The 15,305-nt window shown below is 43.2% G+C and overlaps 1 protein-coding gene across 1 annotated transcript in view; it reads left to right on the forward strand.

Annotated features, from left to right (window-relative positions):
- The window catches only part of RANBP17 (RAN binding protein 17), a 1,388,837-nt gene that overhangs the window by 1,215,939 nt on the left and 157,593 nt on the right, over nucleotides 1-15,305 (forward strand). The window lies entirely within an intron of this gene.

Genomic DNA, 15,305 nt, shown 5'->3' on the forward strand with positions numbered 1-15,305 from the left:
GGATGGGACCTCTGGAGGATGGGGCGGATTGGGTAGACTCAGGGATGGCACCTTGGGTTATCACAATCTCCTCTAGACTTCGCCTGATACAAACCTACTACCTCCTCTGTGTCTGTCTCACTCCTGATCAGGAATAAAGAGCGGGCCTCCTCCTCAGTCACACATGCTTTTGCTGCCCGCATACTCCTGCATGGTTTGGTCATGCCCCATGATCACACGTTATTGGACCAATGGGAGGTTCTCGGGTGGACCGGGCACTTCTGAGGATAGCTACCACAGTGGCCAAACTAGACTTTGCAGACTGTTGGCATACTTCCCAGCCCCCTACACTGTTGTGGCAAAGGTGAGTGGACTGGTGTGCGCAGCTAGAGAAACCTGTGTTTGAAGCTAGAGTGTGCCCATCTAAGCATGAACCGATTTGGGGTAAATGGTGGGATATTTTTGGTTTGACTTAGCCACTGTAGAGCAGTTTGTACGGCACCTAGTCGCTGGCCTTGCTTGCTTCATTGGACTTTGCTCTACTATCAGCACTCCTACTGCATGATGTACCTGTGATATTGCAATGAGTGTGTGTGATTTGCTTTTCTTATTGAAAACAAATAAAATCGGTTATCAAAAAGTGAGCCGTTCATAGTAAACATAGATAACTGTTTCCTATTTTGATATGTTTTCCAAGAGATTCAATGCCCTCTGTTCCTTCTTGATCTTTGTTTGATTCATCTTGACTACACACCTAAGGATAAGGTGACAAATATTACTTTATTAATGGGCCTCCTGCATTGCGTTAGTTTTGTTACCAGAATTCTTTATAAAACTTCAATTTTCTAGAAAGATGCAAAATATAGCACTCTTTTGAAGAGATCTTCCCTCTGTCAAAACTACAGGCAAAAACAAAGTTAACCCCTTCGCCGCTAATGACAAGGGTAACTCGTCATGGACTTTCCATTGATTTCAATGGAAATTACAGCACCAGAGTAATTGTACCTTAGCAGCCAAGTGGTTAAACCATAGTTGACTCTGGATATATAATATCATGGTTTCTTCATGGATATAACAAATGTCATGCTCATATATTCCTGCAGTTTGCATGATACTGCCATTGCTTTGTAGCTCTGGCATCCTTGCCTGCTCGTCAATACTCCCATCTAGTATCATGGCCAATGAGTGGTACGATCTGCCCAAGAAATTGCCAATAAACTGGCAAACCATGATGTCTGAGAACTGCCACGTCATGAGCATGATACCCTCAAACTATCCCTCAACTATCATTTTATTTTAAAAAAATCTGAATTGTCATTTTGAAATGTCACAAACTTTTTCAGAGATGTTTTTCTTTCATAATTGCTTTGCATCAATGCTATTTCTGAGGATTAAACTTCTCTATTTGAATCAGAGTAACCATAAAATGCTGTATCCTTTCTTTCATTTGCTAATATAACTTGTCAAATGAGCCATTAAAATATGCATATATAGAATAGATTTTGCTGGGCCTCTCAGCTGCCTTTATCACAATCAACCATCCTATCCTTATATGCACCCAGGACTCTTGAAAGAAATTCACCAACAATGTATTTTTCTCATTCTCCAGCATTTCTAACCTACATCAGTTTGTTCACATAGGCAGCTCATAGTCCTGTAAGATCCATATCACCTGCAAAGTCCACTAGGAGTCTATAGTGTCCCCTGTCATTTTCAACCTCTACATAGAGCCTCTTGGTGCTCTTCTTACAGATAGCAGCATCAACATTCACCAATATGTTGATGATAAACAATACTACCTAAAAAGTTCCTATGGTTCCGATATCTGATGCCTGAAACAGTGACTGCACTTAATCCAAACCTGGATGTTCAATGCCTCCCTAAAGCTCAACCTAACAAGGACAGAATTCCTGTCATTTGGCAAGAACAAGATACAAAAAACAGCTTAAAGGTGGCTCAGTGACATGAGCCAAGTCACTTGGATTCACCCTGGATACCATCCTCACCTTCAAGGAACACATTGCCAAAAAAAGAAAAGGAACAGCCCAATATCAGCTCTCGCTTCAAAAGAAAGTGAAATAATTTCTTCCAGAAAGTGACTTTAAAATTGCTGTGCAAGTCCTCATACTCTCACATCTGGATGGTGTGGACAGCCAAGTCAATTGCCTCCCAGATTCTACACTGGCGCCTCTAAAGAGCATACTACATGCTGCAGCATGTCTCATCCAGTGCCTGACGAAGTATGATCACATCGCCCACATCCTAAAGGAACTTCATTGACTCCCCGTGTCCGCCCGTCCTCACCGTCTTCAAACCCTCCTGCTTTATTGACAAACCCATCCCGATTAGCACCCATACTTATCTTGCAGACAAGCTCAACATCTCTGGTGATCCTCGACACACCTGCAGCAAGGGCACTGTTGGACATGGCCCTTATTGCAGGTATATCCCCGAACCTTTTGCATTATTACTGACTATTTCTGACTTTTTTGTTGGCTTTGGATTGTGGGCACTTTACAACTGCTAACCAGTGCTAAGTGCATATGCTCACTCCCTGAAATGTAATGGAAATCGTTTTTTCCATGATTGGCTGTTTGATTTGCTAGTAAGCCCCTAGTACAGTGATAGTGCACCATGTGTGCCAAGGACATGTAAATGAAAGCTACTGGAGGGCCTGCAGCAGTGATTGTGCCACCCACACGAGTAGCTTTGCAAACATGTCTCAGACCTGCTACTGAAGTGTCTGTGTGTGCAGTTTTAAATTGCCATTTCAACCTGGCAAGTGCAAGCTCTGCCCAGACTCAGACCTTTCCTGTTATTACATATGTCACCCCTAAAGTAGACCCAAGGTAGCCCCATGGGCAGGGTGCACTGTATTTTAAAAGGTTTGGCGCATACTGTTGTGTTGTTCATGTCCTGGTAGTGAAATACTGCCAAATTCTTTTTTCACTACTGCAAGGCTTATCTCTCCTATAGGTTAGCATTGGAGCTGCCTTGTAACATCTTACAGGAGTATCTGCCATTGGGAGCTCATAGAAAATTGGAGTTTGGTGTCTCCGTACTCACAATTTAAAAATACATCTTTTATAAAGTTGGCATTTTCTTACTTTAACCATTCTGTGCCTTTACCTGTCGCTGAATACACGTCTGAATCAGGTTGATAGCTGGGCTGTTTGTGCATTCTCTGTAGACTGTCACACAAGGGGAGCCAAGGTGTGCCCTGCATATCCTGATGGTGCATCACTATCTGATGGGCCTTCCTGAGCTAGAATGATGAGAGAAGTTGACATTTACACCTGAATTGGGCTGTGCCTATTCTCCTACAAAGAAGTCTCCATGCCATTGTGGTGTGTCTGGATCCAGGGCAGGGAAAGGCCGGGTCTTGTGCGCTAACAAAAAGTTTCCTTTGAAGTTTGCCTACTTCAAAGGCTGAAATGGGTATAAGTACTGGACCTGTGACACCTTATACTCAGAGCACTTCTGAGTTGAGGACATTCTGCCAGGAAGAAGAGCTGGATAGCTGTCAGAAGAGACTGCCACTTTTCTGTTTGCTTTGCTGTGTTGGCCTGCTGCTTGTCGCTTCTGTCCTGGGAGTGAACGGACTAGACTGTGCTTTCTACATCCAGCTTCCAAAGTTCTCCAAGGGCGTGAGTTGAGCTTGCCTCATGTTAACCACTTCCGTGCTGATGACGGAACCGCTCCGTCATCAGCCGCGGTAGCGCTGTGCTGATGGCGGAGCGGTTCCGTCATGGTCCGCCCAACGCGTTCTATTGAGCGGGTGGGGCCATGACGGAACTGCTCTGTCATGAGCACAGCTCAACCGAGGCTGGTGACGAGCGGTTCCGTCACCAGCATGGGCGCGCCGTGCGGCCCCCCGCCCCCTTAGCTCTGCGGCAGAATAGCCGCCGCAGCGAAGGTGTTAAGAAGTCTCAGAGCCATCAGATACTTTACCTGCAACCCCTGGGCTCCTTTGATGAGGAGTCCTCCTTGCCAAGTTATGCCAACTCCAGTTCCTGGGCCTTTGAGAGTGAGTTTGGGGTGATACTAAGCAGAAACCAAAGCATCAACGCCAATCAACTGCACAACTGGCACCTGTCTGCAACTCTGACGCTGTGCCGCTGCCTGCACCAGATCCATGGTCCTCTTCAACGCGTCTACCTCAACATGCACCACAGGCTCCAACGACGACGTTGCGCCTCCAGCGCTCCGCCATGACACGAGTCTCGAGCACCGCACCACAGAAGTCTGTGGCACACTGATCGAACTCCGATGCTTGTGGCCTCGTTCGACATCGCCGTGAAGCCAAAGCCTCACGGCTTGACTTTTGACAACTCATGGATGCCGCTACTCAGTCAGCAACCAAGGTACTGCACTTGCAACAGCAACATCACTTTCCCTGCCACAGTAAGGAACCAACGCATCACCTCTCCTGCAACAGTAAAGAACCGACGCCTCGCCTCCACTGTGTTTTGCATCATCTTTGTTTTTCACGCCGCCTCCAAGGTACTGTACTTTGGGTCTGTCCGACTCCGTAACCGGCTCTCGCTCCATCAAGGTTGGACTAACTTTGTGTCGTCATCGACGTCAACCACGTCCAAATAGCCCCAGTTGGATGTATTTTTGATTTCTAAGAGCTATACTTGATTTACTCTTTAAAAGGTAATATCTTAATTTGTGTATGCTTGATTTTTGTTCTTTTGGTCATATTTGATTTAGATACGTATTGGGTATTTTTCTAAACTGGTGTGGAGTCCTTTTGCAGTGTTCACTGTGTTACCGTGTGTGTGTACAAATACTTTACACATTGCCTCTGGGAAAAGCCTGACTTCTCTGGATAAGCTACCAAGAACGGCTCATGTTTGGGGTGTAACTTACTTGCCCTGACTGGAGTGGTGGGTTCTGCCTCGCTAAGGGGCAAACCCTAACCAACCAGAAACACTTTTTCTAACAGGCAATATCAACTATAGACTAAGAATTGTGAAAAGAAAAGCCAGCAGGCCTCTTCCATATATGCAGTCAGGATCTGGAACAAGATCCTTGTATCCATTAGGCCCGCCTCAACACTGCTCCAATTTAGGAAAGAGCTGAAGATGCACCACTCTAAAGAATAGTACAGCACAATGAATCAACAGTTCACAAACCAGCTGCCTCTCCAGACACTTGCTGACTTTATGTGGGACTTTGCCCCTCTACAGCGCTGCGCTGCCTTTTGGGTAGGTTTGCATTATAGACCTACTACATATGTACATACAATCTCAACTAAAACTCTTCCTCTGTGACTCTGTGATTATTCTTATTACACTATAAAATATGAATTTGTTGAAACACTAGAGTCAGGCAACTGTTGGACCGGAATATTGTTGGGATGGCAACGCCATCTGCATTTGTTATCCCCTACTACCCTGAGTGCCCAATTGTGAGTATCTGATAAACTAGGTTTTGATTTTGGCCCCAGCCTCCCACTTATCTAGTTGATATGTGAAGTCATAGGCCTTTCCCTTGATGTGACTGAGGTACCTGATCTGTCCTTGAACTGGAGGATCGTACTAAGCGTGCCCTCCAGCTCCTGGACATTGATGTTGCTTGTAACGTGGTGGTTGCAGCATACTTTGTTTTGTGAATCAGTACTTTTTAGCCACATTACTAAAGTAGAGGGCTATGGGCCCACTAGTGTGAAGTTTCGTATCTATGCGCTAAGCTATTTCCTAGTGCTAGTATCCTAGTACATGGAGATGTGTGTGTGTTTGTGTTTAGCATGTGTAGTGCATGCATTGTCTGTATGCTAGAACCAGAGTAATGGATGCCTGTGGGTTCCATTTTGGAAGCCCCTGACCTGACCATGTGCTCAAGATGAATACAGGTTGTTTTCTCTGTCAGTAAAAGTGTATTATGGAAATTCCTGAAACTCGAGGGACGAGACCTAGACTCTAAAGTGGGAAAAGTGGAGGAGACAGTTCCCTTTAGAAATTTTTCAACAGTATCTCTGCATGCCAATAGGTGGGCTGTGCGGCTCCACTCCGACGTTGTTTGACTTCAGAAATGACATGTGGGGCCTGTATAGGCATCAGCTCTACACACTGATGTCAGGTTTTTCCTTTCTGCACCACCTGACTCCGATCTGGAGCTCTTTATCTCTCTGAGACTTACCTCTAATTTTTTCCAACATTTCTCAGTCTGCATGGGCTATCTGGTAGAGACATCTAGTCGCAAATTCCTTACCTTGGAATTATCCCCATGCGCCAGAAAAGCTTCAACAGCAATACGTCTGCACGTCGGTGGAGTGGGTTGAACGACTCTGTAGCGATTGCGTCCACCGGATGTGAGGTCAGCAGAGTCCATATAAGACCTTCCCTGACTCGCTGAAATCAATTTCTTCCTTTCCGAGCTTTCACTCTGATTCGGATACTCGTTTATGGCTTATCTCGATGTTTGTCGCTGAAACAGTGTGTCAGGGTCTCTGCCACAGCTCCCCTCTCTTGACTTTCACAATATACTGGCATGACTCATATCATTCCTCCCAACACTTATGAATGAACAAACATCTCGTACCTTGACTTTTTACTATATTACATGCTGTTGGTAATAGCTATCAGCAGTTGGTGTTCCCTTGTTTGTTTAAAAAGGCTTAATAGCTTTTACAAATGTTTTAGCATGCATATGCAAGATCAGGTTTAGGAGCCACAGAAACATCCAGAAAATCCACCAGAATAAACATCAAGCAACCGGCATAGATTACCTCAGCATGAACCTTCCGGAAGACAACCCTCATCAAATTAATCCCGTACACCTGTTCCTTGCATAAGCAATTCGAATGCGACCTTTGTGAACATTCTAAAACACCTTCCAGAAGACAACCTCATCAAATTAATCATCTGCCCTGTTCCCTGCTATAAACAAGTAGAATGCAACCTTTGTGAACATTCTAAAGCACCTTCTAGAAGGCAGTCTCATCAAGTTAATTGTATGCACCTGTTCCTTCCTTTATGAACGTTCTAAAGCAGCCTTATTTAAAGACCGTCCACACTCCTCCTCTTAGTTTAGCCTCTTTGCCTGCCGCTTACCTGTTTCCTGGCTTCCAGGACTCTGTCTTGCCAGCTCCTTTGATCCTCCCGCTTCGACCTCACTGCAAAGAATGTCCTGTATTACTCTTGCACTTGGATGGAAAAACGAACAAGGAAAAAAAGGAGACACACATTAACAGACTTGATTTTACTACGCGCTGAGCTCAGTCGCAACATTGTGCTGCAAACAAAGGTAACCAGTGTTTTTTCAACTTCTATATGCCTCTGCCAAAGAGGATTTGGGTGAAGCTAGCCCTGTCCAAATTTTCTTGTGGGTTTGATGCTGAAATTATACTCGCTACAGTTTCGAAAATTTTGATAAAGAAGCCTCTACGGACAAACTAAATGAAAACAAAACAACAAAACTAAAGGTTGGTTGATAATCGAAAAGCTTTCATAAGGTGATATCGTAGACAGTGTTAATACTAGGCTAAAGCCTTATTATTTGTTTGTTTATAAGTACCATATCTGCTAGTACCATTCATCAGACTGATGTGAATGCCTGCTGCAGTGTTGCTGTTGAGTAGACAAGACACAGCGCTTTTGACTCTACACGCTGTCTTCATCCCAACTCCCTTCCCCTGTGATTTGCAACAGGAGCAGTGTCTGCTCCTGTAAACAGAAGCCAAGTCTCTGGAGGATTCGAGAACTAGCATTGCTGCCCAATTGGATTTATCTGGGATCTAGGTAGGTGGCTTTTGACAGAAGGCTAAGTCACACACCTAACATTCCTTTTGTGCGGCGCCGTGAGAAATCAAGACCAAATATTCACAGACGATCTAGCACGTGCCTTATCAGGGGACCTCAGTGACGCTAATAATCTGAGTTAATGCAGCAGTTGCAACTAGATCTGAATAGGTTAAAAGCATAAAATACAAAACTTAATGAAGAGTTGCAACAAGAGAGGACACATTTCACACAACGGAGCAATGATAAACCGAAGGATATTCGCCCAGTTTTGACCTAGCCTGTGTTTAGAGAACCATTTCAGAGAGGGGCATTTACAACTACTGACCAGATTCTGCATGTCTCTGTCTCTACACCCAGTCCTGTGCCTTTAGCAGCCCCAGAACGCTTTCATGGCTACTGTACTAAATTTGCAACCTTTATGTCAATGGCAATTACATTTGCTATGCAAACTTCAGGCATTCCCGAATGACACTGCCAAAGTAGCATTTGTAATCTCTTATTTGGAAGGTGTATTCGCTAAATGGGCATTTCCTTTAATAGAAACAAAGATACCCTTTTGTACAACTATTTTGCTTTTAAGGCAGCCACGACCAACCATCTGCAGAACATGTTTCTATCCAAGTGAGTGACAATGAGTTATGAGAACTACGACAAGGTTCTAAGGGCCTGCTGTTTTATATCCATACTTTCAATCGACTTGTGGCGGCAACGAGCGGGCCGAAAGAGAAAAGGACATCCTTATTCTATTGAGGGTTACGAGAGGAGCTTAAATGTTCCCTCTCAAACATCGTTGATCTACCCAACGATTGTGCAGAATTTATTGATCTTGAGGTTAAGCTAGATCACAGATTGGGCGAGTGAAAGGGTGGCTGATATCGCAGGGACACCAGAGTAATTGTTCTCAAAACCAAGAAGGAGTCTGACAGTAGGACTCTTGATACTGAACCTATGCAGATAGCAGGGTCCACCGCCTTTAGGACTAAGTCCGAGCTGTTTGAGTATACTGTTATGCCCTTCGGCAGGGCCGGACTGAGAACTAAAACCGGCCCTGGCAAAGTGCTCGGACGACCCCCCTCCCGGGGGTGTTGGGGTGCCGCCGAGCTTTTTGCCAGTGCCGGTTTTCAGCCGATTTTGCAGCTATGCTGGAAAAACGGCCCTATAACAAAAACTGCCCCACCAGTGAATCGCGGCCCTGCCCTTCGGGCTATGTAATGCTCCAGCAGCAGTTCAATATTTCATTAAGGAGGTCTTGAGGGAGTGTTTGGTTGTTTGTGCAATCGTCTACATAGAGGATATTCTGATTTACTCAGAACAAGAACGTGTATAGCATGTACGCCCCATCTTGCAGCGCATTAGGGAAAACACTTTCATTGCTAAATTACACAAATGTTCCTTCCATGTACAGTCAGTACAGTTTCTGTGGTATCACTTATGTCCAACAGGCATCACTATGGACCCCAAAAAGGTAGAAGCCATTACCAATTGGCCAACTCCAACAAATGTCAAGGAAATCCAACAGATACTTGGCTTCATCAATTGTTATCGTCATTTCAACCCTCACTTTTCAGAGATAGTGGTCCCTATAACACAGCTGCTAATAAGGGGCAACCATCCGCGTGGTCTCTAGAAGTCAATCAGACTTTGTAACTGTTAAAAACGAAATTCACCACTGCACCCATTCGTCAGCATCCAAATCCACACCAGGCATATTGCGTCGAAACCATTGCTTCGCAGGTAGCTGTAGGAGGAATTTTATCTCAAAAGAACCCAATAAGATCCCACATGCATCCCAATGCCATTTATTTAAAAAATACTTCTACCATTGGAGCAAAACGATATTGTGGCTGAAAGAGAACTTCTGGCCATCAAACTGCTGTTCACTTAATAGGGGCATTACCTACAGGGGGCTAAACATAGAGTCACAATATTTTCAGATCATATGCATTTACAATTCTTTAGATTCTTTAGCTCTGTTAGGGCTGTCACCCCCCACCCCCCCATCAAATGTGATTGCTGCATTTCTTTAGTGGGTTTGATTGCATCATTCTCTATTGTCCAGTGACCATGCAGTTACAGTCTCATGTTCTTTCTAGTTTTCTAGACTGGAGTATGCTCACTCTTCCCATTCCATATCAAACTCCCCTACTATCATCCCACGTGAAAAGATAGTCGCAGACAGCGAGGGTGCCACCTTTATGGCAGTCTTACATGAAGAAAATAAAAAACTAAAGGCTGAAGAAAAGATCAAAACACCTAACTATACCATCACAGACAAGCTGTTCCTTCACACTCATAAACTGTACATCTCTGCTTTAGAATTAAGACATCAGGTAATTCAATGGAATTGTGTCGCAGCATTAGCAGGGCACCCAGGTGTAACCAAAACCCTAAGGAATTGTCAAAAAATCTTCTGATGGAACACCATGCGGAAGGATATACAATAATATGTATCTGGTTGTCCAACTTGTGCATGAAACAAGAACACTCACACTGCGCCTGCAGGCTTATTATAGCCTCTGCCTACACCCCGAGGTCCCTGGCACACCATTAGTCTGGGTTTTATTACTAACCTTCCAGCAAGCAATACCTTCTCTACCATTTTAGTAGTTGTTGACGTTATCAAAAACGGCACATTTTATCCCGCTCAAAAGGGTACCCACCGCCGCAGAACTTAATTAAATATTCATTGATCATATGCATGGTCTACAGACTAAAAACATCTCAGTTCACGTAGTTCAGTTCACATCAGAATTTTGGAGCACACGCTGTGATAAGTTAGGAATCCAGGTAGTCTTGTCATCTGCCTTCCACCCACACACCGGTGGGCAATTTGAACGGGGCAACCATTCCTTAGAAACTACACTAAGATGCTTACTATCCACGTACACAGGACAGTGGGGGCAGAGTTTTCCCTAGCTGAATTCACTTATAATAACAGCACCCACTCAGCCACAAACTACACACCCTTCTTCTTCAGGTCAGGCCAACCTCCTCAGGCCCTTCCAAATGATATATCAGGAATTCCTACTATGCTACCATCAGTCACAGAAAGATTACAACAACTGCATGAGATTTTAAAAACACGCTACGTCAAGTTTAGCAAAAGCCAGATTGATCATGAAGGCACAAGCTGCTGTCAAGCATAGAGCCCCAGCACCTATATAGAAGGAAGAAAACAGGGTATGGTTATCAACACAACACCTACAACTAGAAGGCTCAAGGAAATTATAACCACAGTTTATAGTTCCTTATATCAAGATAATTAATCCAGTCACTGTCAAGCTGCAGCTTCCCCCGAATACACTGTCTACCCAGTGTTCCACGTTTTACTGATCAACTCATACCACCCCGCCAAATGAAAAGATACCCCACCCGTACTGCTTAATGGCCTAAAAGAGTATGAAGTTCAACATATCCTTGACTATAAACGACCTCTGGGGAAACTACTTTACTTTAGAGATTGGAAGGGTTATGACCCTTCAGAGCATTCCTGGGAACCAGCCTCCTTGGTTCATGCACCCAGTCTGGTGAGATGATTTCATGCCCTCCACCAAACCATGACCTATAAGACTGCCTTTAAGAGGGGTGACTGTCAGGATTCCTGCCACAGCTCATCTCTCTTGACTCACAGTAAACCAACATGACTCATATCATTCCTCCCAACACTTATGAATGAACAAGAGTATTGTACCCTGACATTTGCCCATATCACATGCTTTTGGTAATAGCTGGCAGCAGCTGGTGTTTCCGGTTTGTTTGAAACGGCCTAATAGCTTTTGCAAATGTTTTACCATGTATATGCAAAGTCAGGATTCCAGTGCTACGGAAACAAACATCCAGAAAATCCACCAGAATAAGCATTAAGCAACGGGCATAGATAACCTCAACACGAACCTTCCGGAAACAGCTCTCATCAAATTAATCCCCTACATCTGTTCCTTGCTATAAGCAATTTGAATGGGACATTTGTGAAGATTCTAAAACACCTTCTAGAAGACAGCCTCATCAAATTAATTATCTGCACCTGTTCCTTGTATAAGCAATTAGAATGCGACCTTTGTGAACCTTCTAAAGCACCTTCTAGAAGGCAGCCTCATCAAGTTAATAATCTGCACCTGTTCCTTGTTACAAATAATTAGAATGTGGCCTTTATGAATGTTGCAAAGCAGTCTTATTTAAAGATCGTCCACACGCCTCCTCTTTGCATAGCCTCTTTGCCTGCCACTTACCTGTTTCCTGGCTTCAATTCCTCTTTCTTACCAACTTCCTTGATCCTCACGCTTCGACCTCATCGCAAAGGACGTCCCGCATTAGTCTTGCACTTGGATAAAAAGGAGGTGCGATGGGGTAAGGGGGCTCAGGAGGACATTGAGACCCAGGTGCAGCTATTGGATCAGTTTATTAATCCAGAGGATGTACGTTCTTCCTCCCCGTCGTATGATGAATGGTCCTCAGACTCTACTGAGCATAAAATTATTCACTTATGTTTTTTGTGCGGGTGGGTTATTGGAAAAGGGAGGGTTTGGGATGGTATTTCGGTGGGGTTGTATATATGTATGGTGGACTTACCATCTGCGTGATGTTAAATTGATTCTAATGTTAGACGTTAACCTTTACTGTGAAATGATGGACTGTGGCTAGTAGTTTGGCACCTATTGATTCTGGCTTGTTTTTGATTCAACCAATAAAAAAATAAAACACAAGTTACTCTAGGGCCATCATTAGGAAATCCTTAAAAAGCTTCACAAAAGGGCAGGTCATTCCTTTTTTGGAAAGACAGCTCATTGTCTCAGGCATATCAATGGGACGGAGATTCAAATTACCCCGGGCAATTTTTGTACCATAGGGGTGAGAAGGAGGACAAGAGGTGCTCATCATAAAAGATGCATTTTAAGATTGCTTTTGCAGAATGTGATGCATGTTTCCGTAACACATTCACTGAGAGTTCTCTAATTGAAGTGCATAAATGCGTGGTTCTCTAGATGTGACACTTCTCGGAGTGGTTCTGTAGTTGGAGATTAGTCGAGTGTACCTGCAGTATATTAATTCACCTTGTTAATAGTTTTACAGCTTAGTCTACCAAATTCTAGTAAACTACCACGGTTGTTGTTTACCGTTTTCCTGGTGTGTTTTTTTTCGTTCATGTGACATTTGGCAATTCATCTGCATTGAAAGAAGTAATGAAAACTGCATCTTGAACACATTTGCTTTTTAATTTACTGGGGAAGCCTGCGAATGCTGAAGTACAATTTTATGAAATTGAAATTAAACCAAATTGGCACGCTCCTCCTAAAAGAAAAAGATAAAACAAGATTGCGCTTTTATCGCACCTTTGCTGGCAGTTAGGGTAACTGCAGCCCTGAAGATGCCTCGTGTTTGTTGTGTGTTATTCTGTCTTAATGTTGTACTCTGCCATCCTTCAAATTTATAGCATATGACTGCGCGGTGATATATCTTTATTAACTTCATTACCCGTGGAATACACCGTATTTATTTTGAATGCAGGCTTTTAGGTATTGTTTTAAATATTAATGGCTGGTCTACAGCAGTCAGCATAAATATGATTTGCATTAGCAGCACTCCGCTCGCACTGAGTGCCTCTGATGTCAGCCATTCAGCGCGGTAATGTCTGACATCATCTCCCGGGGTCGCCGGCAGCGTTGACCTCTATTCTCATGCACAAGCTCTGTAGTCTTTGAAGCTCTTTTGAATTGATTTGAAATTTTGACTCTTCCCCTTTATGAGGCTGTAAAATTGATAATTATTCAGATGGGAACTGAGTGCTGAGTGAAAAATCAATGCCGGCCGCTCTCTGCTGCGTATAAAATTACTTCTGAGTCTGCCGGACTGGGCGGATGGCCGCGGTAAGAGCAGCAGGCAGGGAAAGGGGGAAGGATTAGCTGGACGGAGCTAATAGCCTAAAGGGAAGGCTTTCGAGGCGGAGGGAGAGGCCGGTTGGGGGTTATTATCAACAATGATGGGACTCATTGATCATCTGTTTACATTATCCTTCCGCCGGGTTATAAATCAACGCTGAAGAGAAGCGGAACCCAAGGCCGTCCATTTTTACCAGGGGACGCGGTATTAGATTATTCTCGTCTTCACTCTCAGATGAAAAGTGAGCCATTGATTATTCATCGGCTGGCCATTAAACACGGGTTTTTCATAGATGATTTGACTATCAGGGTAGGTAATGAACAAGGTGGCGGCTTCATAACTAGAGGTTTCAATTTCCAGGACATCTGTGTCGGTTAAGTAATGCCTAACCCTATTAAAAGGAATAGCTTACAAATTGCTTAACAGCGCTGAAAAAGTAGACCCTAATGACTAATTGTGCTTTGAGTTTGGAAAGGTTTTGTCAGCTCTTTAAGCCAAACGGATGCGGGAGGACGGCGCTTATTTACTAGGTTAGGCTTTTTTTTTACTCAGAGCGTCTTTTACTAAAAACCTCTCTCGAGCCACTGCATGCAAATATGGTACTACGTCAAATCTGAATGCAAATAAGAATATCACATTTTAGAGTTACCGTTGTCACTGGTTAATACAACTCAATAATTTAAACATGTATTTTACATTTTGATTTAAGGCGATGTTTGATATCGGATAACACGCATTTGAATTATACATATTATTTCAGAGTTTGGAAATAAAGTAACTGAAAGGAGAGTGTTTTTTTTACATTATGACTAAGTACAGAAGGTTTGAAGCCGGTGGCCCCCACGATTCGGTATTTGATTTTTTTAAATGAAATTAGATTATCAAAAATGAGAATTGCTCTTTTTATGGCACATGCTCCCGTCTGTTTTTGTCACCCAATCCTGTAGTACTAGGATTCAGGCCTCCTTTCAGTGTTGACCCTGTTTTTACGTAAAGAAAAGATTACGTATTTTGGTGCTTACATAATGCAGATATATTCTTAAACAAACCCTAAAGTTATACATTATATTTGTAAGTGTTTTTAGGTTTTTCGACACAGACAAAGTTTAAATTAACATAAAATCATACCTAAAGCTTGACACTATGTTGATTGAAAACAGATCCAAATGATTTAGTGACTTTTGGTGTATTTTAAAACGATTTAAAGTTTACGTTTTCATCAAACTAAACTTTGAAGAAGATGCCCTAACTGAGTGACAGCAAATCTCAATAAAGTCTGTATTATTTCTTGGAGCAAAATAAAGGCCGTAGTCTGCCATAGTTGTATTCTGTCAATTTAATTTGATTTGAGAGTGATATAGTACACTGTGTAAATTTAATCACCTGTAGGTAATTTACTTTAATGTGCAAGGGGAGCACTGAGAAGATTAGATGTCGTTTTTTAGTAAATTTCTGAACTTCAGAGTAAGAGAGTGTTGCACATTAACACGCTTGCTGCAGGGAATATACACAACCTCTGCAGAGAAAACTTATTTTGGGTCCAATTGTCAGTGCCTTGGTCAGCATCGGATGTGTCATAGGGACACTATAAAGAACCAGGAGCAACCATGGGACTCCTATGTGGCTATAGTGTTGAAATAACTCGAACAATGGGGTATATTTTATTGAGAGAAAAGTCATATTGTACAAAGGATTAAT

This window comes from Lissotriton vulgaris, chromosome 7 (assembly GCF_964263255.1).
Source record: "Lissotriton vulgaris chromosome 7, aLisVul1.2, whole genome shotgun sequence".
Lineage (NCBI taxonomy): Eukaryota > Metazoa > Chordata > Amphibia > Caudata > Salamandridae > Lissotriton > Lissotriton vulgaris.